We start from the raw sequence: 25,704 nt of genomic DNA on the forward strand, positions 1-25,704 counted from the left end.
GCCGTCGAGTCAGCCCTGACTCATAGCGACCCCTCCTTGGGTTTCCGAGGCAGTATCACTACGGAAGTAGGATTGCCCAACCTTCCTTCTATACAATATTTGTCCTTTTGTGATTGGCATTTCTTTCAGTATAATGTCCTCCAGATTCATCCATATTGTGAGATATGTTGCAGATTCATCATTACTCCACTGTATGTACCACGGTTTATTTACCCTTTCATTCATTGATGGTCACGTTGGTTGTTTCCATCTTTTTGCTATGTGGATAATGCTGCAATGAACATCAGTGTGAATATGACTATTTGTGTCATGGCTCTTATTTCTTTAGGATATATACCTAGGAGTAAGATTGCTGGATCTTATGGTATTTCTATTTCTAGCTTTTTAAGGAAACACTATGCTTTTTCCATAGTGATTGCACCATTTTACATTCCCACTATCAGTGTGTAAGTGTTCCAGTTTCCCTACAACCTCACCAACATTTGTTATTTCCTGTTTTTTACTTTATTATTATTATTAGTGCTATTATTGTTGAGGTGAGATGGTATCTCATTGTAGTTTTGATTTGCATCTCTCTAATAGCTAATAAGAAGGAGCTCTGGTGGCTCAGAGCCTAAAGCATCTGACTGCTAAACAGAAGGTTGGCAATTCAAACCCACCAGCTGCTCTGCAAGGGAAGATGAGGCAATCTACTTCCATAAAGATTTACTGCCTTGGAAATCCAACGGGGGTTGCTATGAGTCAGAATTGACTCGATGGCAGTGGGTTTTTTTTTTTGTTGTTGTTGTTGTTTAATAGCTAATGAAGGGAGCTGTGATGGCTCAGTAGTTAAAGCATTTGGCTACTAATCAAAAGATTAGTGGTTTGAACCTACCAGCTGCTCAGAAGAAGAAAGATGATTCAGTCTGCTTCTGTAAAGATTTACAGCCTTGAAAGCCCTGTAGAGCAGTTTTACTCTATCCTACAGGGTTGTTATGAGTTGGAATCAAATCAATGGTGGTGGGTTTGGTTGGTTTTGGTAAGTTAATGATTGTGTGGCTGTTGAAAAGACCATGGTTTGGGTCAGGGCACCTTAGTCTTCAAAGTGGCATGTTTACTTTTGCAGCAGATTTGCCCAAAGCAATACGTTGTTTGATTTCTTGACTGCTGCTTGCATGGTCTTTTCAGTAGCCTCATATGCATGTGAAAGCTGGACAACTAATAAGGAAAACCAAAGAATTGGTGCATCTGAATTGTGGTTCTGACAAAGAATATCAAATATACCATGGACTGCTAGAAGAATGAACAAATCTGTCTTGGAGGAAGTACAGCCACAATACTCCTTAGAAGCGAGGATGCCAAGACTTCACCTCTAGTACTTTGGACATGTTATCAGGAGAGACCAGTCCCTGGAGAAGGATATTGTGCTTGGTAAAATCAATGGTCAGTGGGAAAGATGAAGATGGATTGACACAGTGGCTGCCACAATGGGCTCAAGTCTGTTGTTAAATCTTCCCAAAATCTGTAAACATGGTATGTTTTTCCATTTATGTAGGTATCTTTTGGTTTCTTGCAGTAGTGTTTTGTAGTTTTCTTTGTATAGGTCTTTTATGTCCCTGGTTAGAGTTGTTTCTAAGTGTTTTATCTTTTTTGGGGCTATTGTAAATGGTATTACTTTTCTGGTTTCCTTTTCAAAGTTCTCTGTTGGTGTAGAAGAATCCAACTGAGTTTTTTGTATGCTGATCTTGTATCCTGCTACTTTGCTGAATCCTTCTATGAGTTCCCGTAGCTTTCTTGTGGAATCTTTGGTATTTTCTATGTATAGGATCATATCATCAGCGAATAGGAATAATGTTACTTCTTCTTCGCCACTTTGAATGTATTTCCTTTTCTTGCCTTATTGCTCTGGCTTGGTCTTCCTATGCAAAGTTGTGACAAAGGGCATCTTTATCGGGTTTCTGTTCTCAAGGGGAATGCTTTCAGTCTCTCTCCACTGAGAATAATGTTGGCTGTTGGTTTTGTGTAAGTGTCCTTGAAGAATTCCCCTTCTGTTCCTATTTTGCTAAGTTTTTTTCAGGAATGGGCATTGGACTTTATCAAATGCCCTTCTGTGTCAATCGAGATGATCATGTGATTCTTTTGTTTTGTTTTATTTATGTGGTGGATTACATTGATTGATTGTCTAATGTTGAACCATACTTGCATATTGTTGTTAGGTGCCATGAGCTTGGTTCTGACTCATAGCAATCCTATGTATGATAGAACAAAACACTGCCTGGTCCTACACTATCCTCAGAGTCATCTGCTATGCTGGAGCCCATTGTTGCAGCCACTGGGCCAATCCATCTCATTGAGGGTCTTCCTCTTTCTCTCTGATCCTCTATTTTACCACTCATGACACCCTTCTCTAAGGGCTGGTCCCTCTTGATAATATGTTCAAAGTACAGGAGATGAAGTTTCATTGTCCTCTTTTTTAAGGGGCATTCTGGCTATACTTTTTCCAGGCAGGTTTGTTCATTCTTCTGGCAGTCCATGGTGTATTTAATATCTTTTATCAGCACCATGATTCACACATATCAATTCTTCTTTCATCTTTCCTATTCATTGTCCAGCTTCCACATGTATAGAAGGCTATTGAAAATACCACGACTAGGGCCAGGTACACCTTAATCCTCAAAGTCACATCTTCGCTTTTTAATACTTGAAAGAAGTCTTTTGCAGCAGATTTGCCTAAATGCAATATGTCATTTGAATTCTTGATTGTAGCTTCCATGGGTGTTGAATGTGGATTCAAGTAAAAGGAAATCATTGACAACTTTAATATTTGCTCTGTTTATCACGATGTTACTTATTGATCCAGTTGTGAGGACTTTTGTTTTCTTTATATTGAGGTGAAATCCACATGGAAAGCTGTAGTCTTTGATCTTCATCAGTAAGTACTTCAAGTCCTCTTTTCTTTCAGCAAGCAAGATGGATCATCTGCATATCTCTGGTTGTTAATGAGTCTTTCTCCATTCTGATGCCTCATTCTTCTAATAGCCTAGCTTCTTAGACTTTTGCTCAACAAGCATATTGAATAAGTATAGTGAAAGGACATAACACTGACGCACACCTTTCCTGATTTTAAACCATGCAGTAACCCTTGTTCTGTTGAAATGACTGCTTATTGTTCTATGTACAGGCTTTTCACGGCCACAATTAAGTGTTCTGGAGTCCCCATTCTTCACATTATCCATAATTTGTTAGGATCCACACAGTCAAATGCCTGTGCATAGTCAATACAACATAGGTAAATATCTTTCTAATATACTCTGCTTTCAGCCAAGATCCATCTGACATCATCAATGATATTCTGGTTCCATGTTCTCTTCTGAACCCGGCTTGAATTTCTGTTGATGTACTGCTACAACCATTTTTGAATTATTTTTGCTTGCATACCTGGTATGAATCCCACTTGGTCATGATGCATAATTTTTTAAAAATATGTTGTTGAATTCTATTGGCTAGAATTTTGTTGAGAATTTGTACATCTCTATTCATGAGGGATATTGATCTGTAATTTTCACTCGGTCATGATGCATAATTTAAAAAAAATGTACTGTTAAATTCTATTGGTTAGTATTTCGTTGAGAATTTGTACATCTGTATTCGTGAGGGATATTGATCTGTAATTTTCTTTTCTGTATGGTGTCCTTGCCTAGCTTTGACATCAGCATTATCTTGGCATCATGGAATGGATTCAGGAATATTCTTTCCTTTTTATTGTTCTGAAATATTTTCAGTAGTGTTAGTGTGAGCTCTTCTCTGAATGTTCGGTAGAGTTCTCCAGTGATGCTATCTGGGCCAGAGCTTTTTTGTTGTTGTTGCTAGGAATTTATTTATTACCTCCTCAGTCTCTTGTTATGGAATTGTTCTGTTTTTTCTACCTCAGTTTGTGTTAGTTTAGATAGGTAGTGTGTTTCTAGAAATTTGTCCATTTCCTCTAGGTTTTCAGATTTCTTGGAGTACAATGTTTCTCAGTATCCTGTTATGATCTTTTTTATTTCAATTGGTTCTGTTGTCATGCCACCCATCTCATTTCTTATTTGGGTTATTTGACTCTTCTGCTTTTCTTTTGCCAATTTGGCCAGTAGTTTGTTGATTTTACTGATCCTTTCAAAGAACCAACTTTTGGTCTTGTTGATTTTATTGTTTTTCTGTTATCTGTTTCATTTATTTCTGTTCTAATCTTTATTATTTTCTTTCTTCTGGTGACTATGGTCTTCTTTCACTGTTCTCTTTATATTTGTTCAAGTTGTAGGGTTAATGTTTTTATTTTTGCCCTTTTTTCTTTTTTGGTGTGTGTATTTATTGATATAAATTGACCTCTGAGTACTGCTTTTGCTGTGTGCCAAAGGTTTTGGTATGTTGTGTTTTCATTCTCATTTGATTCTAAGAGTTTTCTTTATTTCGTCTTTGATGTCTTCTATTACACCATGGTTTTAAAGCAAGGTGTTATTCAGTTTCAGTGTGTTTGTTTTATCCCTTGCTCTTCCTGTCATTGATTTCTGTTTTTATAGCATTATGATTAAATATAATGTTTTGTATCATTTCAGTAGGATTTTATTGAGGTTTGCTTTGTGGCCTAAAATGTGATCTCTTCTGAAGAATATCCATGTTCTTTGGAAAAGAATGCTTACTGTGCAGCTGTTGGCTAGAGTATTCTGTACATCTGTGAGGTTGGGTTGGTTGATCATGGCATTTAGATCTTCTGTATCTTTGGTGAGTTTCTTTCTAGTTGTTATGTCCTTTACCAAAAGTAGTGTGTTGAAATCTTCTACTATTATTGTGGAACTCCTACTATTTCTCTTCTCAATGCTGTTACAGCTTGTTGCATGTATTCTGGAGCCCTGTTCTTGGGTACACATATACGCATGATCCTTTAATCATTATATGTCCTTCCTTATCTTTTGTGGAGTATTTTTACCTTATAATCTATTTTATCAGAAATTAGTATTGTCACTCTTGCTTTTCTTTGGTTACTATTTGCTTGATATAGTTTGTGTGTGTGTGTGTGTGTGTGCGTGCTTTAGGTACAAATTTACAGAGCAGAATTTGTTTTACATTCAACATTTCACGTACATTTGGTTTCACTCCCCAGTTACCATCCCTAACCCTAACCCACTCTCCTCTCCTCCCTTCCTAGTAACCCCCGCCCCATAGTTACGCACTCCTATGTGTCCTGCATTTCCCCCACACAAATGTTGCTCCTTTGGAGCCCTGTGGTCGATTGCTCCAAGGGATGCATCTCCATATGTGGGTGTGTCACCCTGGGTTGAGTGGTCTGCGGTACATCTTGTTTGCTACTGGGCTGGAGCCGGCCCCTGGGAGTGAGTTTTATTCCAGGCCTGAAGTGTATCCCAGGGCCATAGTATTGGGGGTCCCATCAGACCCCATCCGACCAGTAATTCTGGTCATTATTGGGTTTTTGGATTTTGTTCCACGTTTTCCTCCCACTCTATCTATTGACATATTGACATAGATTTTATATCTATATTGGCATATATATAGATATAAATATATAGACTTTTTTATATCCTTTGAATTTTAGTTTGTCTTTGTGTCTAAGGCGTGTCCCTTGCAAACAGAATATTGATAGGTCATTTTTATTTTTGTTTTATTCATTCTGCCACTTTCTGTCACTTTACTGGTGCATTTAAGCCATTTACATTCAATGTGATTATTGATAGGCATGAGTTTACTGTCATTTTGTTGTGCTTTGTAGGTGTGTGTAGTGTTGATGGTTTCTTTGTTCTGTTTATTTTCTGTCCTGAATTCTTTTTGTTTGTGGATTTTCTTTTTGTTTCTTTCACTGTTGTTGACTTTGCGTGCTGAGTCTTTATGTTTTGTCTTCTTTTCTATTTTGATAAGTAGGTTTGTTAAATTTCTTTGTGGTTACCTTGATATTTGCCTTTATCTTCTTAAATTTAAAGTCTTTTATTTCTTGATGTTTCCTTGACTTTATTTCCATATGAAAGTTATAACTACACCATTTATTCCTCCTTTTTGTTTTGATACAGTCATCATTTACAGATTGACGTCTCTGGTTCCCTGTTGTCAGTCTTTTAGCTTTGTTTTATTTTTGAGAATTCTTTATTTGGGTTGGTGTCTGGCTGTTGTTGTCCTGTGCCCTAATCTTAGGTTGTTGTCTGATGTTGTTGGTTCTTTGTCTGAAGGAGTCCATTACTAATTCTGGTGAAGTTGGTCTGGTTTTTAGAAATTCCCTTAATTTCTGATTACCTGGAAATGTCTAATTTACCACTGTATTTTAGAGACAATTTTGCTGGATATATGATTCTTAGTTGCAGTTTTTTTCTTTCAAGGTTTTATATATGTCATCCCATTGTCTTCTTGCCTGCATGGTTTCTGCTGAGTAATCAGAGCTTAATTTTGCTGTAGGTGACTTGTTTTGTAGGTGACTTGTTTTTCTCAAGCTGCTCTCAGGATTCTTTCTTTGTCTTTGGTTTCTGTAAATTTGATTATGATATGTCTTGGTGACATTCTTTTGGGTTCTATCCCATATTGGGTTTGTTGAGCTTCTTGAATGAGTATCTGCTTGTCATTCATGATATTAGGGTAGTCTTCTTCCTGCAAATCTTTGACAATTCTCCCCGGGTGTATTTTTGTTTTTTATTTGTTTCCTCCTGTTCTGGAACTCTGATCACACATAATTTTTTCCTCTTGATAGTGTCCCAAATGGTTCTTAGGCTTTCTTAAATTTTTTTCACTCTTTTTTTCTCTTTTTTCCCTCACACAAATTGGTGTCAAGGGATTTGTCTTCTACTTTGCTGATTCTGTCTTCCATTGATTCAATTATATTCAAGTCCTTTTATATTTATAGAGTCATCTATTTCTGAAATTGTGTTGTTAATCTTTTGGATGTCTAGGTTATGTTTTCATATGGTTCCTAATTGTCTATTTATTTTGTCATTTTGTTCTTGTATATTTTTCTGAATTTGTTTATTGTTTCTTCTGTGTTTTCCTTGATTTTGTCTGTGTTTTCCTTTATTCCATGGAGAATCCTATATATTAGTCTTTTGAATTCTTTGCCAAGTAGTTCTATTACCATTTCTTCCTCAAGAAGGTTTACTAGCTCTTTATTTGGTCATTTGCTGGAGCTTCTTTATGTGATTTGATATTATCTATTGTTTCCAAGGCACTGGCTGGGGGGAGTGGACCCACTGCCATCAAGTAGATTCTGACTCATAATGACCCGCATTGGGTTTCCAAGGTGGTAAATCTTTATAGAAGTAAATTGCTCCATCTTCCTTCCATTGAGTGGCTGGTGGGTTTGAACCACCAACCTTCTGGTTAGCTGTCAAATGCAATAGGGACTGTGCCTAAGCTCCTGTCCAAAGCATTAAGGTGCTATTTTATTTACTTATTTATTGTATGTTCTTTTGCTGCATCCTGATTTTTTGTTTTGCTTTGATATATCCATGTGGGGGAGCATGTGTGCTACTTTGGTTGCTAGTCTGGCTACACTAGAGCTCTCACCACCTGTCTCTGAGTGGATGGGGCAGTGGCTGGGTGTGTGAGCATGGGTCTCTGTTTGCTGGTCTTGTGGGTTGGCTGAAGATGTAGCTGGCATTGCTGATGAGGGGCTGTTGTGTGTGTGTGTGCTGCTGGTCACTGGGTGGTCAGGAAAGGGTGCCTGGTCATCAGTCACTAGGTGGGTGCTACAGAAACTCTCACTGACAGTCTTGGGCAGGCAAGGCTGCATGAGGGTGGTCAGAGCACAAATTTTCAGTTGCAGGAGTAGGGATGGTAGAGGGAGGAATGCCACCACTCCACAGGTGCCAGCTGAGAGGCTGTGCTCTGGTCCTCTAGAGCACGATGCAGGGGAAGAATGTGCTGCCAGTTCTCAGGACTCCAGTGCAGGTGACTGGAGGGAGTAGGAGGTGCTGCTGGTCTGCAAGCCCCTGCACCAGGTGGCTGGGTGGAGTAGCAGGTGCTGTCAGTTTGTGGGCATCTGGTGTGGGCAGCTGGGCATAGGACCAAGCATCACCATTTTGCAGAACCCTGGCACCAGTGGCTAGTTGGAGAGGAGGGCATTGCCAATCTGTAGGTCTCGGGTACATGTAGCTGAGTGAAGGAACAGGTGCTGCCAGTCTGTTGGCCCCTGGCTCAATGGGTGTGTGGTGGTGGGTACCACCAAACTGTGATCATGTGCAGGGGGGATGGATGAAGAGGGTATAGGGGCTCCACAGGTCCACAGGCTGCTGGCATGGGGGCTAGGGTGGGTGCTGTGGGTGAGGTGAGTGCACTTAAATTTTGCAGGGTAGGGAGCACGCCTGCCTGACTCTGGTCATGGGTGCAGAGTTGTTCCTGCTTGGCTGCACTAAGTGATTGAGGCATTGGCTGGGAATGCTGCTTGCTTCATCTCAATATGGCTGCACTGTGCAGGTTAGGTTGGCAGGGCACCAGTGACCCATAATTCTCTGTATTGACTTCCACTTAACACTCAGTCTGATTCTTCAGCCTTGTCTTTGATGCTTAGGGTTTCAAAGTTGTCATCTATATTCAATTCACTTGTTTCCTCAAATCTTTGTTGTAAGAGGGATGTTATAATGACATAACTGCTTTCCTTTTCTTTGTGTCTGGCCTGTCAGATCTGTCAGGTCTGACTGTACCACCATCTTGGATTGTATCCTTGGCTTAGTTTTTTTTATTAATTCCCCTATTGGTGGGCATTTGGCTAATGCAAAAAGAGCATGGTGGAGGCATCTGATCTCCTCTAATTTCACAAGTGGGGAAGAGGATCAAGAGCAACATCAACAGTCCAAGGCTGATTCCTATGAGGTGAAAGTCAGATATGTTACCACCCTTCTACCTTGTTGCCAATTCTGACACCAACCATCCAACCATCCCTCCATTGGCACTCTCTACTTCTCTGCTGGGTTTGATAATTCATTGCAATGGCCACACAGAGCTCACAGACAATACTCACTATTATGGGTTTATTAGGAAAGTTAACAAGTTATAATTCAAGAAGGATCAACTCAGGATACATACAGTTCAGGACAACCTCCCCTCAGCCATGACCAAAGGCAGGTCTCTCTGGCCCTCAGCCTTGCCTCTGTCATACTTGGGCAAGTGTTACAAAGCTCTTTCACTCTGGTGATAAATGTCTAAATGTACCCCAGTCCTCCAGTAAGCCTTGAAAGCACTCAGCTTTCTCACTCTGTGGGTCAGCAAGCCTAGCTCCATGGATAAGTGGCCAGAGGCACCCCACTTTGCCAGTAAACCTCCTGCCTGAAGGCACTCAGCTTTCTTGATCCATGGGCTGGCAAACTCACCACTCTGTCTCACGCTGGTCTTTTGATTCTACTGCCTCTGCTGCCACCATTCCTCTGCCTCTGCTTCTTGCCATTTCTGATGTAACAGCTTACTGTCTCCTGGATCAAGGAGGTTTAGCTCAGGAATCTGAAGTCCAAAGGATGTGCTTCACTCCTGGCTCTTCTTTCTTGACAGTAATGAGATTTCCTCCCCTCCTTTCTGCCTCTAAATGGCTCATTTTAAGTCTAGTGGGATGACAAAACTGACCAATCTTCACATTATTTCCATGGTCCCACCCTCACAAGATTGTCATGCACCTTATTTACATTATTAGCAAGCTGTCCAATCCCCTCTGTGGGCTATAAGCACCTCACATTTACATAGTTCCACTCTGTCATTTGGTGGGAGTCAAAAGACCATGGCTAGAAGGGCCATACCAAGCAATTCATTGCACAGTAGGTAATTTCCAGTTTTTTGGTATTACAAACAGCTTCCAGGAACATTTTTTGAGAAGTCCACCCTTTTGGGCCAGCTCAGAGATCCCCTAAGTCCCACGTGCACTAGGTCTACCTGGTCAAAGTATCTGATCCACACTGGCACCCTGAGTGGACAGGTGCTGAAGGCATGTTCCCCTCTCCTGGGTGGGAGAAGCAAAATGCTGAGCGCGAGGGTGAATGGTATAAATGAGAACATTTCAAGCAGTGGATGACAGAGGTGGGATTTTTCTTGCTTCCCTTCATATCATGCCATATCTGTTACTACCCACTCTCTCTAGTTCTAGCCCAAGGCAGCATCAGAGGAGCAAAATTGAAGGATCTGTGGATGGGGACTGGGATTGATGTCACTGATGGCTACAAACCAAAATAGTCAGAGGAAAGTTTGGGGCTTGAGTGGGACATGATGAGTGCATCATTCAAGGACACAGTTGAAGATAAGGAGTTGGGAATTCACTTTCTATGACTGCTTACTATAGGCCAGACACTATGTTAGGGGATTTGGAATATTATTTTACTTCAATCTTATATAGTAGTGATTATTTCCATTTATAGACTTTAATCTTGTGGCTCAGAGAGGTGAGGTGACTTGCCCCAGGTCACACAACTGGACACACAGCTGCTTTGACTGACTGCACAATCCAACTTCTTACATCTTTCCTGGAATTTGCTGTCCCCTTTTGGCCTCTGGCAGAGGACAGGCATGCTCTCTGCCTGATGAGGCCAGATCTGGAGCCCCGCAGGCCTCTTGACACCCTGGGCCTGTGAGGGAAGTGGTTAGCAGTGACAGATGGCCTAGTAGTCTCTCTGGCTCCTCGAGTTCATCTCTTCATGCTCTCGCTTGGCTCAGTGAGAAGCCGGTCCCAGGATCTGGTGTGGCTCTGAATCAGCTTTGTGGGAGTAGGGCAGAGTTCAGGCATGCTTAGACCAGCCTGCCCAAGGCAGGGTCTGAGGTCAAGAGGCAAACAGTCTAGCCTAGGGCCTATTGGCTGGGACTGAGGCTTTCTTTCCCTGTTCTCCACATCCCTCTATGCTAGGGCAGGATTAAGGGCTTTCTTCAGATTCCCAAATGTATCTGTGGTCCCAAAAGAGGTTCCAACTCTGGACACTAAGGCCCAGACTCCAGAGGGTCCCTGGCACAGGAGGAAGAAGGGCAGAAAAGATAGAAGGAGAGACGGGCATCCAGGTGGCTGCCAAGATGGGGCAAGAGCACCAAGGCTGAAATAATCCATCTTTTCATCTCTCCAGATAAGCTGGAAGCTATGCATGGCAGCAACACTTACAAACTACTGGATTGTCCAGTCTCCAGGCTCTAGGACCCCCATTCTGGGGACCCAACTTTGCCAGTTTTTAACTCTAAGCTCTAGAACCCCATCTCAAAGACCCAAAGCACAAATGGAAGAATTCTGAGCACAGTGACGGCATTAGGAAAATTATTTGTAGCCCAGGCTGTGGTGGCAAGTAAGTGAATGGCTGCCTACTTTGACCATGCAGAAGGGCAACCCTTCTAGAAGGTGGTGGGTGGGTGAATCAAATTGAGTTAATCAACAAGTACTTAGAGAACAGGGCAGGTTCCTTTCTAGGTCTGGGCCTCAATCTCCTCATCTGTATAATGGGAAGAGTTGGGGTGGTTGGGCTCATAAAGGCTCAGCTGTAAATGGCTGTCTCTGAGCCAGCAGTCTAGGCCACAGTCAGGTGTGGAGGAGATGTGAAGGGTTTGGGGAGGGAAGGGTAAAAGGAGGCTGGGATGGGACACACCTCCTGTGTCCCCATTTACTGCCTGGTGGGTGACAGCTCCTCTACTCCCTGAATGAGGCTAAGGCTGACTGATGAGAAGGCTCCAGAGCCAGGCTGTCAGCAAGTGCCCCTGACACCTTTGTGTGGCTAATTTGCATAAAATTTGCACAAATCTGCATAATTTAGGAAGCAGGCTGTGCTCATCTTGGGCAGTCAAACTCACTCTGATTTTATGAGCTTTGAAGTAGCCCTTTTTTTCTCCTGCCCACTCCCCCTCCTGCTTTCCTTTTCTTTGTGTCTGGCCTGTCAGATCTCGTAGTTTTCACCCATCTTTCTGGGCTGGAGGATGGGCTTTCTTGGGTCCCCAGAGAAAGCCTCTCTGCAGCTACTGAGTGGAGTTGCCTGTGAGACTGACATTGGCCCAACCTTCCAAGAGGCCTTTGCAAAGGTTTGGAGACCACAAAAAAGCTCTAGGTGCTAGTAGGGGTTCACTAAGAATGGGTCAGACTAAAGTGACTAAATTCCCTTTTCTGGCAGGACATGGGACAAAAGGTATGTCTGGGTCAATTCAAGCCTTTGCACCTGACATTGGTGAATCTGGACTGGTGCCCTGAGGCTCAAGATGACAGGGCATAGAATATGACTGACTGATCAAATAACTGGTCCCAAGAGAAATGACTGATGGATCACTGTCAGCCCAGATGGATATCCCTGAAGCTGTGCCACAGGTCTGTCTCTGGTCCTTTCAATATCTTTATTCATGGATCAGTCAAGACCCTTGTGGGTGTAAGTGACACTAATTCAATTCCACTTAGCTTAAACAAGAGAGAAAAAAGAGACTGTTTACTGGCTAGTATAATTGGGAAATCCAGGGATATATGGGCTTCAGGCATAGCTGGATCTTGAGGCTCAAATGCTATCATAAGTACATTGTTTATCTCCATTTCTCTGTTTTGCTTCCTTTGGTATTGGCTTAAGCTGGCTTCCTCACTGTCATGGTCCCTGGAAATTCTAGTGCCGTATTGTCCTGGATTCAAGCCCAGGAGAATCAGAGCTGCTTCTTCCTACCATTTCTAGCTAAAATCTAGAATGCGGTCTCATTGGTTTAGTTTGGTCATGTGCCCGATGCTGAACCAATCACTGTGAACAAAGCATATGACTCTCATTGGCTAGGCCCAGGTCACATGCTCCCCTTTAGACACAGAGGAAGAGTCACCCCACCACAAAGATGGAGCATGAGGAGAGAGCAGCTCCACGAGGGTGAAAAATAAGGGCCCTTTCTCAGAAGTCAGGAGAGTGGAGGTACTGGGCAGGCTGACTCTAGCTGTGCATGAATGAAAGTGTGGATGCCAATCCTAAATTTAGGAGCTGAAGACTAGGAAGGTGGGAGTCTGTGAGGACTAAATGAGTCGTGGATGGTGAGGAATTTCCTTTCTTTCTGGATAAGGTAGGGAAGGAAGGTTGGGCAATCTACTTCCGTAGTGATACCACCTTTGGAAACCCGAGGAGGGGTTGCTATGAGTCTGATCTGACTCCACGGCAGTGAGTTTGGTGGTTTTTTTGGAGGGGGTGTCATGACTTAGGCATGACTTGAACCCAGCCCTACTAGTACTGGACACTTGGTGGGGTACAGGGCCATGATCCTCATGACTCTAGGGCCATGAACCATCTAGTCTCTAAGAAACAAAGACAATGAAGATTGCAGAGCAGAAGGGACTGTGGAGGTCATCTGGCCACCCCAGGGCAGAAAAGATGGAAGAGGAAGAAGGAGGCACTGCCATTTAACCCTGAAGGGAGCTAGGTGGGAAGGATCCTAGATTTCTTTCCCACAAACGCTGAGCAAAACCTGGCCCTTTAATGCTAGGGATGCTGAGAGGAAGGGAGTAATTACAGACACCAGAACCCTCATTTTAACACAATCCCTCATCAACTGCCCAGCTCTCCATCCCATCCCAAGGCCAGAACTGCTGAGTCTGCCCTCCCGCCTCCTGCCTCAGACAAGCTCAGCACTTTCCCTGCTCACTCAGGTCCCTGGGCTGCCCTGGCCGAGATGGAAGCTATAGCTCATGCCTAGACCTTCCACCTTGCTCACTCCCTGGGTTGCCTGGGTCAGTGCAGTGAGGGCAGAGCCTGCCAGCTTTGCTGGGGCCTGACAGAGCTCAGGGAGCCCTTTACTGGGATTCTGCCCCAGGGAAGGGCCAACGCTTACCAAGTCTTCCTGACAAGTGTTGCACTGGGATAAGCACGTACATGCTTTGCTCATTTAATTCTCAACAACCCCTCAAGAGAGGTACTATTATTATGGTCAACTTCCTCCCTATTTTGCAAATGAGGAAACTGAGACCAAGAGAGGTTAAGCAATTTGCTCAAAGTAGCACAACTTGCAAATAGCAGTGGAATGTGAACTCCGCAGACCTTGTGTTCTTTATATTTATATTACTGTGGCCCTTCTCTCTGTGCCTCAGTGCCACCATATGTACAATGACCAGAACATCACCTGTAGTAAATGTCCATGCTCCCAGAGGTATGGGGAGGATCAAATACCATTTTAAAGACAGTACCTAAGAAAGCATCATCTAAGCCAGAGTCCTTGTCCTCACTGCCAAGGAGGAGCAGGGGGAGCCAGGAGACTGCAGCCCCGAAAGACCTGAATGGAAGGAATGAATGAGGTGAGGTGGTCAGCTGTCCTTTAGGCTGCAGAGAAAGATGAGGAAGGGAATGAAGACGGGCCTTTGGGGTGGAAATTGGGGCTACAGCTGAGTGTTGGAAGTGGGCAGAGGGCTGCCAGCGGTGGGAGACCAGAGGAAGCCAGATCATGCCAACCACTTATGAAGGATTTTAGGGAAAGGGAGGAAGGAAGGAGGGAGGGTGGGAACTATGAGAGGGCTTTCTGATGCCAAGGAAGACCTTTCCAATGCCAGGGGAGAGCATGGCATGCTTGGGTCAGAGCAGGGCCCATCTGAAGGAGGAAAAGGGACAACCACCACCTCTCCTGATTATAGAGCTGCTGCTAGGGGTTCTGTGGCCATTAAATACAGCTTCTTCATTATGAACCCCTGCACAACTGATACTGTGGCCATTTTACAGAGGTGGAAACAGAGGCTCACAGAAATGAGGCCACTTATAGGGCCTCCCACCTGGGGGTGCTGGATCCATACTTCAAAAAGGACAGATCTGGGCTCTGCTCTCGCCTGTTCTCTATCATTTGGAATGCATGTTGTTGTTGTTGTTATGTGCCATAGATGGGGCCATATTTTTGCACGTGATCATGTTGTTTTTCCAGAGCTTGGGCATCCAGCCCTCCTTCAGCAGCTCCCAGGGCGGGAGGGAAGCCCATTTGGGATCATCACAGCCTACATGGGACTCAGTGTTCTCTCTCCCACAGCCCCTGCCTTCTGCCAGAGGGAGAGCCAGGCTCCAGGTTCAGGAATTTCCTACCAGTCACTGCAGTCTCCAAGACAATAAACTGCTTCCAGAGGTGGTGAGCTCCCCATCTCTCAGGTTGTACAAGCAGAGGCTGTATGCTGTGGGGGTCTGGACTGCTACAGTGGGAATTACTACCCTGCATATAAGGTGTCCTGGCCCATTTCAATGTCCTTGCCAATTCTTGATGGTGGAATTCCAGGCAGCCGGACCTGAAGGTGGGGGAGGTGTCTTCCCAGGGCCCCTCCAACCTCACTGCAAAGGAGGTGGCCTCCTTTGTCTCTGTGTATGCCTATAGCTGCCTTGGCTAAGGCATCCAGATCCTCATAGAAATAGCCAGTATTCCCTGTAGGCAACCATGGCAGCTGCCCAGAGCAAGAGAGGGAGAGAAGCCAGGGCTCGCCCATCTTGGAGCAGGGAGCCACACCCCCACAGACCATGCCACATAGCTGGAGCCATGTGAGTTCATTTGTAAGTTGGCTCATGCTGTTTGGGTCTCCCTGGGAAGCCTGCTAATCCCATCTTATGCCTCTTGTCTCCTTGGGGGCAGCTTCTGGAGGATCAGTGCCTGCCACCAGCACAGGAGATATTTGGGGCACTTCCCAACATTGGTTTCTGATTCCAGGCCCTGAGTGCAGTGGTGTCACTAGGGGATGCAGGGGGTGCAGACCACACTAATGACACTTTCAGAGGAAGTGACACCAAAAGATTATCTATAAAATCTTTGTGCATCGTTGCAGCAGAAATTTATTATCTTTTATCCAAAATATCCCTGTAGCTAGTTATAAGGTGCTCTGGTAGCTTAGTGGTTCATGCATTTGGCTGCTAACCAAAAGGTTGGTGATTCAAACCACCAGCTGCTCTGTGGGAGAAAGATGGGGCAATCTGCTTCCATGAAGATTTACAGCCTTGGAAACCCTATGGGGCAGTTCTACTCTGTCCAAAGGGCTGCAATGAACCCAAGTCGACTTCATGGCAGTGGAGTTCTAACAACAAAAACTTTTTATTTTTTCAAAAGCCCAGCTTATGTGTATCAATATACCTACAAGGCTCAAATTCTATGCTAATTTACTTTTTGAACCTTCTAATGTGCTCTGATGGCATAGTGCCTAAGGCATTTGAATGCTAACTAGAAGGCTGATGGTTCAAACCCACCAGCCACTCCTAGGAAGGAAGATTGGTCAATCTACCTCTGTAGAGATACTGCCTTGGGAACCCAAGGAAGGGTCACTATGAGTTGGATCCAACTGGACGGCAGTGAGTTTGGTTTTGGTTGGAATGTGCTCTGATCAGACTCATTAATACCCAATTACAATGTTTCGAATCACATGATTTTGCCCGCACTTGCTAGAAGCCCGTGGTGTTGTTTCCATTGCTGTCAATGTTTTTATAGTTGCTGGTTTTGTCAAATTTTCAGGTGTTTTAGGGACAATTTTGTGGTAAGCACTATTTGTGAGCCTATATCAACAACTTTTTTGAGAATGAAGTAGTAATTAAAGGAAAAGGAGAAAATTCATAAAAGGTCTCTCCACTCAGTTACTAATAATGTCATTCAATGTGGAAAGATTTTACAAAACAATTTTGTTGTTAGTATTCATATAATCTTAGAAATATTACATTTAAGCAATTTACAACTATGTTTATCACATAAAAACCAAAAACCAAACTCACTGCTGTTGAGTCAGATCTGACTCATAGTGACCCCTCCTTGGGTTTCCAAGGCCGTATTAATATGGAAGTAGATTGCTCGATCTTCCTTCCGTTATCACATATTATTCTAAGATTAAAATTGATAATAAACATTACTAAAGATTCTGTAAAATCTGGTATGGGAGGAGGTTCATGGGGGTGGGTGACGCCATAAGTTACCACAGGTGACAGCAATCCTAGTGATACCACTGTCTGAGTGAGCATCTATGTGAAGTTCCTTCTAAGTCTTCAGTTCCACATATGCCAGCTTGTGGCCCTGACTAGTGGTAACTCAGCAATGTAGCAAATATTTGGGCTGGCCAGGCTGGTCCATGCTCCCCATCCTTGATTTACTGAGACCCTGGAAGGCATGTGTCCCTGTGGGCTTTGCCTATTTTTTAATATCTGGACACTTAATAAAAATAACTTCACTTGGCAGAAACCCTTCTGCTGGACCTTCTCCAGGCCTTTTCTATTTGGGGACCAGGGTGGGTAAATGGGGGAACTGGCAGAGATAAGGAAGGGGAACAAGAAGGTAGCAAGACACTGTGGAAAAAGAAGGCAAAGGATTTGGGATAAGAAGTTTCAGGTTTAAATCTGGGCTCCAGATCCTTGGCAGGTGGGAATGAGTGGACCCCACACATTCCTGACACCAATTGCCAAAACTTGACCCATCATTGAGCTCTTGTAGCATGGTGCCTAAGGAATTTGACTGCTAACCAGAAGGTTGGTGGTTCAAACCCACCAGCCACTCCATAGAAGGAAGATTGGGCAATCTACTTCTGTAAAGATTTACTGCCTCGAAACCCAATGGGGGTAGCTATGAGTCAGAATCAACTCAATAGCAGTGAGTTTGGGTTTTTTTTAAAAAGTCAGTGGTTCAAACCCATCAGCTGCTCCAAAAGAGAAAGACGAGGTAGTCTGCTTCTGTAAAGATTTACTGTCTTGGAAACCCTCTATTTGGATTTCCAAGGCTGTAAATTTGGCAGTTCTATTTGGCCCTATAAGGTCTCCATGAGCCAGAATCAACTTGTTGGCAGAGGGTTTGTTTCCCTCCACCAATCTGCTCTGTGCACCCCCCTTTCTCATCTGGGTCACAGCATACCTGGCTCCTGCCTACCACTCACAGCCAATTGGTCTCCAGCCTGTGCCTTCTGCTTCCCAATGGTTCTCACTTTGTGCCCTTTCAGCTTCATTTCTCTCCTAGATGCCTCATCGGTCCCTGCCTTCTCTTGGCCTTCCAATTCAGCCTCCACTTTGCAGTCAGAGAGCCTGTTCTAAAATGCAAACTGCTTCCCTACTTACAACCTCCCTGCTTCTCCTTTAAACTCCTTAGCTGGGGGCATATGCTGTCCTAGCTCTCAACCTCTCCCCCAACCCCTGCAAGTCCCTCTGTTCCAGGTATTGCCATTGTGCAAACCATGCTTCTTCCAGCCTCCGGGCCCTTGTCCAGGTTATTCCCCAGGGAATCACCCCTCACACCCCTCCCTACCTTCCCAATGTCCTTCTGGTTGCTTCCAGTGCCTTCTTGAGGATAGTCAGGTTGGGCATGCTCCTCTGGCCTTCCTGCCCTGACTCCTAACACTCTCCCAACAATGAGCAGCAATTTCCTCTTTATTGATCTTTCTCATACTACTCCTGCTTCATCCTGGCCCCTGGCCTCTGGTCCTGCCCTCCACTGCATGAGCAGGTCCTTGTCTCAGGGGCCCTGGAAGGGCCTTTTCTATTCCCTACAGTGCCTTTATGTAAATTAGAAAGAGGTGTCCTTCCTGGGGTGATACAGCCCCATTCGAGGGTGCAAGGCTTGGCTAGTAGAGCATGGGCTGGATTTTACCCCTCCTTGTCCTCTTGCTGGGTGCAGTGACTATACCTAGCTTGCCGGGGCTACATCCCAGGCTGGCACTGTGCCTGGCACAGAGTGAGTAGTCTAAGGAAATGGGTTCCATTACAGTGAAGTGGACCATATCTCTCACAAGGCCCCGGGTTTCCAGCCTTCCTGCCATCCAGTCATGTCTCCCATAGCCAGGTTTATGTTTTTTTTGTTTCTTGGCAGTGGGTGTTTTCTGCTGTGTCTGCAGTAATGGAGCTCTCATGTTAGTGGGGCTCCCAATCTGGCTTCTGGCCGGAGTCTGTCTGGCACTCTGTCCATCTTTGTATATGTATGCTCATTTCCCATGGATGTATTGATTTCACTCCTATTCTTGTTGAGATTTTACAAATAAAAACCGTGGTTGGAATTGACAGTCTATGGGTATTCAGGAGGGGACTAGAAATTCAAGACAGGAGGTGTGGCTGGAACCCAGGAAAAGGGAGAGGGAGACCTTGGGGCCCAACCACTGCAGCCTAACTCTCTAGCACTGTCCTGCAGCAGAGGGGTCTCCAGAGTGTCACCCCCACCCTGAATCTTCCCTACCACAGGCTGCTGCTGCCTGCAGGGGAATTTTCTGAGAAGAGTAAATAACTCTGGCATGTCTTTCTTGTGTCTCATGCAGGAAGCTGGTCCCAGGTTCACTGAGACAAGGAAAGGAGACACAAGTCTCCCATTTAGTCCTCCAGTATCTGGTGAGGAGAAGAATAAGCTCACAACGGCCCCTGTCACACTTGGAGTAAAAACCTAAGTCTTCATGATGGCCATATGGCCTTATTGATTTGGCCAATTCCTTCTCTGATCTTGTGTTTTATATTCCCCCTTCCTCTACCCCATGCCCTCTCCTCAACTCACTCAGCTTCCACCATGCTGGCCTCTTTGATTTTCTCCAACAAGCCATACATGCTCCCACCTCAGGGTCTTTGCTATTCCCCTGACCTCAGATTCTCTTAGCTCAGAACCCACAGGCTCACTGCCTCACCCCCTTTGCATCTTTACTCAAAGGCCACCTTCTCAGTGCAGTTGTCCCTGGCCACCTGTTTAAATTACAACCCCTCCTCAGAACCCACTTTATTTTTCCCCATAGCATCTATTATCACTTAGAATGTTATTTATTTTACTCTCTTATTTTGTTTTTGTGTTGCTCTTCCCTCTAGAATGTAAGCTCCATGAGATCTCTGTCCCCAGTACCTAAAAAATGTCTGGCAGGGAGCAGGTCTTCAGTAACAAATTGTAGAATGAATGATAAAGTCAATGACTGGATAAGTTATTATAGTGATTAGAAAGTTGCTACTACCGTGTATGGTGCCTCCACTTGTGCGAGGCCTACACCCAGCCCTTTTGCATCATTATCTCATTGAATCTTCTCAACACCCCTATACCTCATATAGTGAGAAAACTGAAGTTCAAGAGCTTAAATGACTTTCCCAGGATCACTCAGCAATAGGTGACCAAGCCAGACTAGCTAGACCCCAGGTCCTGTACGTACCCACAGAGTGACCACGGCAGTAGGAATGGGCTGCCTCAGGCCTGACCTTGGCTGTTGTCATCTGGAGGCTCATTTGGCTTTGGCCCTGGGACCCCAATGTCTCTGCAGACCCTGACATTCACCACACAGCAATGGGCAAGAGCTTTGGGCTGGGGAAAGGGGACAGGAACATGAGATTATCTATCCTCTGCTCCTGCAGCCTGAAGGCCCCTCTTGCCCTCTGTCTCTCACAAGGCCCCTTGGGATCTGGGATCATCTGACTGGCCTGCATCAATTTTCTCACTTGCAGTTTCCCAAGAGCATAACTTAAAGGGCACAGCTTTTAATCTCCCTTCTGCCCGACCTGTCCCCCGCTGGTCATTTTAGTGGCATATGAAATATTTTCCTACTCAATCTCTTTCTAAGACTACTTGTCACTCCCTCTTGTCACATTAGCCCCTCCACACACCCCCATGCCCCGCCATCCTCTGCCATCTACCTCCTCCACCAAGGCCCCGAGGGAATGTTATATATGAAATTATTTTGTGAAATCCAATAAAAATTTTAATCAGATCAACATTATTACAGGGAAAGGAAATGATGGATCTTCCCTGATGCAGAAAAAACTGTGAAGAGGAAGAAAAAAAAAAAGAATCCACAAATACATGCACTTGTGTATACTCACATTCATTTATACATGGAGGCACTCAGGAGCCCTGCATATGTACTTGCTCACATGTATGTTTACATGCACCCCCAGGGATGCACACAGGTGTCCTGCACTTGCATACACTCACATCCATGTGTGCATGCACCCTCAGGGTTGCACAAGGGCTCCCTGAAGTCCCACACACTCATGCATGCATACATGTATACATGGTCACAATGGAATGAATATTTGTGTACATGATTTGACAAACCCCTGATACCCTCTAGGCCTCAGTTTTGCTATCTGTATAATGAGGCCTTGATTAGCTGAACTCCAGTCCCTACCACCTGGGAGAATACAGTCTGGTGCCCACTGGCAGCTGTGCCATAGTCACATCCCTTGGGGAGATGCTGCTGTCCCGCATTACTGAGGGTTGTCAGCTTGGAGCATAGAAAATTGAGTCTAATGCCTGAGCCCCCCACCTCATGGTAGGTCCATCCCTAACATTTGGGAGCCCAAGACAGGAGTACCAATGGAGGTCTATGTACCATATGTCTAGATATTTAAAAGTTATAAATCAAGCTTACAAACTGTTAAATAAAACATGTCTAGCCTCCTAGGCTGACAAATACAGCTTCATAACAACCTGAAAGTCCAGGTTCAGATACAGAATTCTTGGGAAGAGCTGGTCCCCATATTTGAGCCCTAGCCACTGGCCTGCCACCCTCCCCCACCCTTGACTGTGTCCCATCGGCAAGGGGCTTTGTGCACACACGTTGGGACTGACGTCCCAGCCTGCAAGGTCAAATTCTGTCCACACAGCCCTTGGGCACCTTAAGGATGTATACATTGGTGGCTTATAGTGCCCTCTTAGAAGAGTAGACCCTAAGAAGAAGCCCATTTTGGCAGAGAGCTCAAGGCCAGAGTGGGGCTCTATAAGTGCCAGGGTCAGGGCAGGAACCTGTCTTCCGGCACTGATCGTCCTCCTCCCTGGGAGAAGCAGACGGAGGCAGGGACTCCCAGGGCTCTGACAAGGCTTGTGGCTCTAGCCCAGTAGTTAGACCTCAGTCCTTCTCCTTCCCCACACTTCCTCCAGAGTATCCCTCCAGGCTGGGGTATAGCATTTAAGGGTACATGCTAGGGAGCCCCCAGGCTGCACAGACTGTCCCCAAGTGGGCAGGAAGTTTCTCTGCATCTGCTCAGTGCTGTGAGCATCCTCACTCAGGGGATATGAGTGGAAGTGGGCCTGGGGAGGCGCTCACAATCGGGGAGGTGTCAGATGAGGCTGGCTTTCAGAGATAGAAGGGCTGGTGGGAGGAACCGTCCTGCCCTCCCCCCTGTTTTCCTCTGCTTTCAGAGCCCTGTACCCAAGGATGCCCCAGGCTGCCAGAAACCCCACATTAGTATCACTATGTGTCTAAGACTCTGGAAGACAAATTTGTTAACCCATTAGCACCCACTGCCCTGTCACAAGAAGAAGCATCCTGAACTCAAATGAGGCAAGACCAGTCCTTGCTCTGACTCCTGTCCACATTCATAAAATGGGGCAATGACCCTGGCTGCTCCGTAGTCTCTGGGATGTCAGTAGGGTGGAGACCCACCTGGCTCCCTCCCTTCTCCAGTCTTGCCTCCACCCCTCCCTGGCTGGGATCCAGGAAGCTGAGTTAACTCCAGTCTCCTGGCTTCTAGCCTGACATTTACAGAAGCACTTAGGGCTGCTCCCTCCCCTCATTCCTCACGACAGGTGAGCCTCCATCTGGGCCAGTGGGTGATCTTGAGGCACTGAGGAGAGGCTGCTTGGCTTGACCCTCCCCTCAGGCTCTCCCAGGGCAGGAGTCTAGAACCCTCTCCCAGACTAATGGGAGGGTAGGTACAGGGAGGATAATAGAATAGAACCAGAGGTATTTGGGGGAGGCCCCCACTCCTTGGGGCTGTGCTCTCCCCACAGTCTTCCTCTCCACCTCCCAGGGTGAGGAGGCATTGCTCCTCAGCAGATCTGTCATAATCTCCTCAGCTTCTCTTCAAGCTATTTGTTTTGTCATCAAGGTTTAGAAGGGCTTGATGTACTGGATAATTCATCTTCCCTTCTCCCTGGTCTTCCTGGTCCTGACTCTGTGGCCTCCTGGTGATCAGGGTCCAGGGTAGGGAAAAGGCAGGGATTGCTTGCTTTGCCCCATAGGCCTCTGGGCAGCACCCTCACGGCCTCTCTGCCCATACATGATCAGTATTACCAGGCTAATAGCACAACAGGGACAGAGAGAGGCACAGGAGGGGCTGCACATTTCAAGGCTGTCAGCCCAGATAATGTCGTTAGCTGTGACTAGATGACCATCTTAGTGGCTTTGGCCAGTGGAACGATAATGACTCATGTATGTCTCTGTTTATAGATCTGATAGGGCAATCATCAATGACCCTCTCCAATGAGGTTTCCTTCCTCACAGCTCAAAAATCATGTTGGGATAGTCATTGATGTTGCCAAAGAAGGAAGCAAATCTTTATTGAGCACCTACTACATGCTGGACACTGTACTACTATTATCTCATTTAAAGTTCAAAATAACCTTGTAGGAGAGTTGGTATTATCCTTATTCTACAGGTGAGGAAATTAAGGCTCAGAAGTTAAGCGACTTTCCAAAGTGCACTGTAGCAGATGCTGCTGGAGCCCTGCCCATATCCCCTCAGGACTCACCAGTCCCACCATGCCTACCCCATAGCTATCCACTGAAATTATCTGCAAGCCTTTGCTGAGGGCTTTCTCTACCCCAAGAGCTAGCTCAGCACATGTAGGAGGCAGGCTAGCAATGTCAGGAGCTAACATCCCTGGGAGCAGCCCTTCACCAAGGGACAGGAAGGTGGTGGATACCCAAGATTCCTTATCCCTCAGTAGGACAACTCTGGGCTATGCTTTTCTAGGCAGTCCCTTAGTGGTCCCCAACAGGATGAAACCTCAGTTGTCCACAGCAGTAACCTGCTCATTAATGCATACTGTATGGGCTTCCATCCCTGCCCTGTCCCACTTTCCTATTCGCTCCCTCCTTGTTTCCTGGGATAACTTCCCAAATAAACTATTTGTCCTGAAATCCTTATCTCAGGCTCTGCTTCTTAGGAAACCCAGCCTAAGATATGCATTGGTGAGTACTGGCTAGGACTGGATCCCTGGGGTAGAAGAGGACGGTTTTAGTCCCACAAGAGCAAAGCTTGTGTTTCAATCTCATCCCTTCCTGAAGGGCTCCTCATTTCTCTCAGTTCAAGTCCACTCTTCTAAGTAGGATGCCTCCTTGGTTCCCATATCCTCTCTGTCCCCTGCTAGGCTTTGAGCCCCAGGAGGGTGGGGATTGTGGCACCCAGCACTGAAACCAACCAGCTCCTGGGAAAATGTGGATGCTGACCATGCTCCGGGAACCCAGGGCAAAGGTTCAGTCACCTCTGGGAGGATTTGGCTGGGGATGAGGGAAAGTGAAGGTCCTGAGTTGGCACAAATGGTTTGTGTTCATTGACTCACTGAAAAGTTGGCAGTTCAAATTCATCCAGTGACCCTGTAGATGAAAGACCTAATAACCTGCTTTCTTAAAGATTACAACCAAGAAAACCCTATGGAGCGGTTCTACCCAGTAACGCATGGGGTTGTCATGAGTTGGAATCAACTCAACAGCAGTGGGCTTGGTTTTTTGGTTTTGAGGAAAAGTTTTCCTCCAGTATAAGCTCAAGGAGGCTGCTTCCTGCAGGCTGAGATGAAAAGATGTGAATCATAGAAACAGTGATTTCTTGCTTACTGTGGTTATTGGAGAGTCAGTATCTCTCTCCTTTGCAATTTCAGTGAATAGGTCTTTCTTTGAGAAGGAAACCTTCCAGCCTTATGACAAAGCAGCTTTGGAGTCTTCCAGGACCACCTCTCTCCAAGTGGCAGAAGCCTTGGGGAGGTATGACCAGGTGTGGAGGATGTGGGGGCCTGCAAGAACTGCACTGTTTGGATGAGGGGGCAGACATGAAGAGGGGCTCCCTTTAGGGTCTTTAGGGAAGGTCTGCCCTAAAAGTGAGGGCTGGGGAGGGAGGAGACTTGGGCCTGGCACCCATGGAGTGCCATCAAGTTCATGATTTCTTTTAGATGTAAAACTGGAGGCTCAGTCCTTCCTCCAGGCTTATCCTATTATGAGGTCAGGTGTGACTCCAGGCAGGGTTTTGGTCCCCCAATCTATAAAATGAGAAGCCTGAACTAGATGACATTTTGGAAAGAGCTCAGGTTTGAAGTCTATGTTCAAATACTGATTCTGCTACTCATTGGCTTGTGACCTTGGCCTACTGAACTTTGCCCAGTTTTCCCATCTATAAAATGAAGATAATAATAGCAACGTCTGCTTCATACGTCTGGTAAGGGGCATAAGGTCTGCTCTTTCATTCAACAGAAGTTTACCAAGTACTTTTCTAGGCACTGGGGCACAACGGTAAACAAAACAGACAAAAATTCCTGTCTTCATATTGACACAGTTGATAAACCAGATAAATAATACATGGTAGGTTAGAAAGATAGTTGGGTCAAGTCAACTCTGACTAGTGATGACTTTGTGTACAATAGGACTGAATATTGTCCAGTCCTGTGTCATACTCGTGGTCGCTGACAATTTTGAGTCCATTGTTGTTGCTATTGGTGCTAATCCTCAGCTCATCAGGGATCTCCCTTACCTTCGCTGACCTTCACAAAACGTGATGTCCTCCTCCAGAGATCGATCCCTTCTAATGTTGTGTCCAAAATAAGTGAGCTGGACAATGTTCTGTTGTGATCCATAATGTTTTCATTTGTTGATTTTCAGGAGTTGATCATCAGGTCTTTCTTCTTAGTCTGTCTTAGTCTGAAAGCTTCCTTGAAACTTGATCATTTTAGGTGACCCTGCTGGTATTTGAAGTATCAGTGGCATAGTTTTCAGCATCACAGCAACATTCAAGCTCCCACAGTACAATTAACTGACAGATGGGTATTGACATAGTATATCAGTTATTGATAAATGCTGAGGGGAAAAATAAAGCAGGGGAGGAGAACAGGAAGTGTCAGTGGTGGTGGTATGGTCTGCAGTTTAGTCAGGCCA

The sequence above is a fragment of the Orycteropus afer genome, unplaced genomic scaffold (genome assembly GCF_000298275.1).
Source record: "Orycteropus afer afer isolate SDZICR_OR568_19922 unplaced genomic scaffold, OryAfe1.0 scaffold00233, whole genome shotgun sequence".
NCBI lineage: Eukaryota > Metazoa > Chordata > Mammalia > Tubulidentata > Orycteropodidae > Orycteropus > Orycteropus afer.